The sequence below is a fragment of the Nansenia antarctica genome, assembly GCF_963989245.1.
Source record: "Nansenia antarctica genome assembly, chromosome: 18".
Lineage (NCBI taxonomy): Eukaryota > Metazoa > Chordata > Actinopteri > Argentiniformes > Microstomatidae > Nansenia > Nansenia antarctica.
In genome coordinates, this window is record NC_137691.1 from 7740917 (window position 1) to 7746718 (window position 5802).

Here is a 5802-nt window from a genome sequence, read left to right on the forward strand (position 1 = left end):
ACTTCAAACAGCACTTTTGTTGGTTTTTCTTCCCAGAATTGCATTCCAGAGATGAGATTCGGGTGCCCGAGATGACTATATAAATACTGTATGTACTGTTCAACGATGCCCGTAGATGTAGACATATGTGCGGCAATGTGTCTTCTGTGCAATACATGTACTGCTGTGTGTCTGTAGGTGCGATGTACAACCTGGTTGCAAATGAAAATCACTGAACTCAGAAATGGAATCTGTGAGACTTGGGTTGGTCCGGTGGTCTAGCACGATGGCCTACAGTGCCCACATATGCCCATGTCGACATAGGCTTCGGATCCGGCCCACGCCATGCTGACAAGCCCTCTCCTCCTTACTTTCTCTATCTCTGTCTCTATAAATAAATATATATATATACAGTATACCCCATTCAAAAAAAGAACCTTTAAGAAATGGAATACGTACAACGATCAGATATCCACATCCGGGTCAGAGGGGTCAGACATCTAAAGTGCGTTTCAATCCCACTCATATTTATATGACACGACCGTTCTATCTCTGTAATGTCCTATAAACAGCACCATCGCTCAGGAGAGTGAAATCAATCCGGGCCAGCAGTGAGAGCCCGGCAGATAAGAGGATCCCAGGCCCATTTAGGACACAGGTGACCCCTGCACATAGTCACCTTCCCTAGCCACACAGCGTGAGAATGGACCACTGCAGTACCTCCCAGTACGCCCCCCAGAGCCCCCAAGAGACTCACAGCATCACCCGCTCCCCCCCCAACACACACACACACACACCTAAAACCTGTCCTATGTCCCTAAATCCATGTGTGTCCCGTCCCCCCCCAGCCCATCACTCTGTCCCATCCAGTCAATAAGGTCCGACTGTCTTATCTGATCCCACCAGCAGCATCCTCTGGGGAGACATCCCCTGCGACCCCCCCTGTCCTCCCCCTCCTCCTTCTCTCTCGCTCCTAAACCAAACCAAACCAAGCCAAGCCAAGCCAAGCCAAGCCAAGCCGCAGCACAATCGCCAGGCACGGACGGCAGTCACTCCGAATTTTCACACGGCCACCAAAACTATTTTCTCACCATTAGTGAGACTGAATCACCTGTGTATTGTTTTTTTTTGTCATCATCAATCACCACGATTTCAGATTACGTTCACGTTGTTTGTCACTCTCTGTGCCATCTTGAACTCTCCCGCTCTGACCCTCTATCTGTGTGGACGCTGAAGACAGAGCTGCTGTAGGTGAGCCTTCAAGTTAAAGGTAAAAAAAAAACAACAACAACAACAACAACAACAACATCAAGGTGGCGGGGTTACTGTAAGATACCGGTGGCGCAGAGGTAGCCTAGAGGTTACCGTTCGCCGGCCAGCAATCGGAAGGTCGCTCGTTCGATCCCCACCACAGCCGGATGTGAGCTGGTGACTGGAGGGTTGCTAGTATTACATCTCAGGTATCCTACCGCCATTGTATCTAAAGTATTGTGCCCTTGGGCAAGGCACTTAACCCCTAACTGCTCCAGGGGCACCTGTCGGGGGCTGACCCTGTGTAATAGAGCCCAGAGATCGGTTCTCCCTGAGAACGTGCTGTACTACTGTGCTGAATGTGGACTGTCTCAGGGGGATGTGCAAAAACATAATTTCCCCTCGGGGATCAATAAAGTACACATTATTATTATTATTATTATTATTATTGTTATTATTGTTACTATTAATAATAATAATATGATTGTATTATTATTTTATTATTATTATTATTACTATTATTATTAATTGAGTCTGATTGGCCCTGTTACAGTCCGTCAAACCTTGATTGCGTTTCTAATTATTATCTGTGTTTATCCAATGGACATCTGATGTTTGAAGGTCGGGGGAGGGTCTTGTAAATCTAATAAGGTCTGTTCAACTGATAAAGGGAGGCTTTCAGACAGCAAGGTTATCAATAAGTCTCTGTGCTTCCCTGGCACTTACTGGAGATCTGTGGAGATTGCATCACAAGAAACTCACTTTTCCCGCTACACTCACCTCTCCCCTCTCTCTGTCTGAAAGTTCCCCCCTTTATTCCTCTTAAAATGATGCCGTGTTCAGACTGAGACGGTAGGTCTGTTGGCTCATCAGTCACTCTAAATCAGTGGCTTGAGTTGTGTGAAGACAAAGCACCTTGCCCAAACCCATCCGTCTTATTGCGTTCCTTCCAGTCAGGCGTTCACTTCAGACGTGGATATTTTCCGGGACTAACATGACAAGATAGTCAGCTGAAGGGGAAACCTTTTAAAGAACAGTACACACGTTTTTCCGCAAAAGTTGATTAAACACTATTTACTCCCCAAAAAAGTGTGTAAACTGCATTGTGTTCCAGTGACTGCTTTAACCCGACGGACTTACAATGACACAAACCCTCAGAACCGATGATAAATCACGGATAGTGCTCTGGTGCACCCCCCCCCTTAGATAGAGATCTCCTCCAGACCCCCCACATGGATGGTTATCAGCTGGGGAGGGCAGGGGGCAAAGTGCACATCGTTTCAGAGTCTTTATCACCAATCCATCGTGGCTGAGTGAGTTTGGATTGGGCTCTGGTGGATCACTACTGTTCAGACTGCAGGTACTAATGCCATTAAGCAGCCCTGGGCCCTGGGCCCTGCCCATCCTAATCCTGTTACACACAGAGACCCCAGAGGGACAGAGTTACAGGCCATGGGGATCCATCCATCCATCCATCCATCCATCCATCCATCCATCCATCCATCTATAACTACCCCCCCCCCCTCTACCCACTTCTGTGTCTTTTACCATATCTCTCTCTCTCTCTCTCACACACACACACACTCTCTCTCTTTCTCTCCTCTTTTCTGCTCTCTCTCTCTCTCTCTCTCTCTCTCTCTCTCTCTCTCTCTCTCTCTCTCTCTCTCTCCACTTGTCCGCTCTCTCGTGTTACATTGATTAGTAACGAATGACAAATACTGATACAGCTTACGTTGCACAGATGAAGTGATATGTTTTATGTGATTTCTGGATGATTAATAAAAATCTTTCACTGATGACTCTATATCCCATCCCATTACTCTCTCTCTACCCCCCCCCCCCTCCCCCCAAAAAATTCCCTCCCTCCCCTTCTGTTCTCTCCCTTGGGTATCCCTTGTAACGGCACTCTGTAGCATCTGTGTGTCACATTGTGAATGAGTGGGTATTGTGTGTATTCCAAACCGACCCACAGCGAGAGCTGGGGACCGTCAGCAATCAGCATGCTCTCGCACATCACGGGACCATCGCGTATCAAGGAAATCCACATTCTCACACATTGGAATCCAATCCAACACAGCCCAATCGTTCAAATGACCGTGCCTATTCACACATAAACAACCCACAACGCACCTGTGTAGTAACACGACGCCGTGTCACACACATACAGTACAGCTCCGAAACACAATGCTTAACCACACACAAATCCCCCCCCCCCCCCCCCCCCCCCCCGACAAGCGCACAACAACGAAGACACACAACGCAGAGATTCAACCAGGACACGGCCGAGGCCGATCACACCTGTGTGGTGGTGACACCCAAGTCGGGCCGCCGCTTAACCCGCCGCGCCGGTAACGAGAGGAGGATGAGGACGGACGACGAAGAAGGGATGACGATTGACCCAAAGGAAAGGGAGGAGAAGGAGGGTGTCGGCGGTGCAGGGCGGACGAACAACACAGACAAAGAACAGAGGAGCAGAACGAAAGAGTGCGTCCAGGACAAAGGGGGGGATAGAGGGAGAGAGTGTGTTACATGACTGGTCGTCTTTGTGCCAGTATATAGTGGAGCTGCTTGTTTCGCGCAGCGGCTCTATGGGGTGTCATCGGAGTGCTTGCTCTTCTTTTTGTCACGGCGACAAAGCCGACGAGTTCTCGTGGGTAATCTTAGACCGGGATGCTTGACGCTTGTGTGTGTGGAGGTGGGTTGTGTGTGTGTGTGTGTGTGTGTGTGTGTGTGTGTGTGTGTGTGTGAGTGAGTGAGTGTGTGTGTGTGTGTGAGTGAGGAAGTGAGTGAGTGAGTGAAAGTGTGTGTGAGTGTCTGTGTGTGTGTGTGTGTGTGTGTGTGGCGGTGTAATGGGGAATAGATGCAGGGGGACGGAGCGCTGGAACCCATTTTACCTTTGAGGGGGACCGTTTTGAGCGTTACACCACCACATGATCTGTTTTTTAGTGGGTGAAGGTTGCAGAGGAAGATGGAGGAGGGAGGAAGAGGTTGCAGAGGGGGAGAGGCGAGGAAAGGGGTGAGTCAGGGTGAGGGAGGAGGGAGGAAAGGGTTGCAGAGGGGGAGAGGAGAGGGGGTGGGGAGAGGAGAGGGGTGAGTCAGGGTGAGAGAGGAGGAGGGAGGAAGAGGTTGCAGAGGGGGAGAGGAGAGGGGAGGAGAGGGGCTGAGGGAGAGGAGAGGGGTGAGTCAGGGTGAGAGAGGAGGAGAGGTGCGAGGGAGGAGGAGGAGGAGGAGGAGGTTGTACCCCTCTGTGACAACCTCAAGAGAAGGAAGAAGTGGTGAGTGGGACAGATGGAGGGATGGAGGGGGAGAGGAGGAGGGGAGGAGCTGGAGGATTGATGCAGGGGATAAAGATGGAGGGGAAGGGGGGGGGGGAGAGATGGAAGGGGGGGGAGGAGATGAAAGGCTGTTATATTTCATCTCTATGTGAGTCACTACACAGGAGGATCAGACACAGAGGAGGTCCAGGTCCTATATGGAGCCCCAGCTCTCTCCCCTCACCACCCCACCCCCCCCCCTCCCTCCCTCCCTCCCTCCCCTCCCTTTCCCTCTCTCCCTCTCTCCCTCTTCATCTAGCCTTCCTTCCCTTCTCTTGGAGATAAGCTGTGTGAGTAATCTCCGGCTCTCTCTCTCCTCCCTTACTCTCCTCCTCCTCCTCCATCCATCCTTCTCTCTCCCTCTCTCTCTCTCTCTCTCTCTCTCTCTCTCTCTCTCTCTCTCTCGCCCCCCCCATCTCTGCCTCTCCGTTTTTATCTCAGTCATTCTCTTCATCCATCTCTCCCCCAGCGCAGCCCCTTCAGAAAAGATGTGTGTAGAAAGTCGACTGCCGGCGCTGCCCGCCATCGCCTCCCATCATCCCTCTCACCGAGTCATGTGCTCCAGAGGCAGACGATAAGCAGTGTCAGAGGCTACACCGTTTTCCAGCGCTCAAATAAGCAAAGTGGTCCTGTGTGTGTGTGTGTGTGTGTGTGTGTGTGTGTGTGGGGAGTTATTTTCTATTTCCCAACTGATGTTACAGACCACCAAAGCGGCGGCTAATAACCTATTGACTAGATGCGAGAGTGAGTTTCACTCCTAAGAAGCGAAACATCTGGGTAAGGCTTTATCTTAAAGTCTTGTTCAGTTGGTGTTGAAAAACGATTGGAAACTATTTTGGTCACTTCCTGTGTGGTAACAAGCAGCACTCTCTGGTACTGGCCTTTAATGGATCGAGCACCATGGTAACTACCTAGTACTATAATGGCACGTAGTGGTGCTGGAGTCAGTGAATCTCAAAGTAAACATGAGAGTCATTATGCAATTATCTGGCAATAACAGCACCCTTTTAAGAACCTGTTTAATACCGGGCTGTAAAATCAAGGGTCACACAAATCTGCCTGGAGACACGACCATACCGGCCTCAACAATGACTGTGCTGCCCTTTCCTCTACTTTCCTCTCCTGTCCTGTCTTCTCCTGTTTTCTCCTCCTACTTTCCTCTCCTCTCCTCTCCTGTCCTGTCCCCTTTTCTCCACTCCTGTCCTCCGCTCCTCTCCTGTCCTCTCCTCTCCTGTTCTCTTGTCCTCTCATCTCCTCT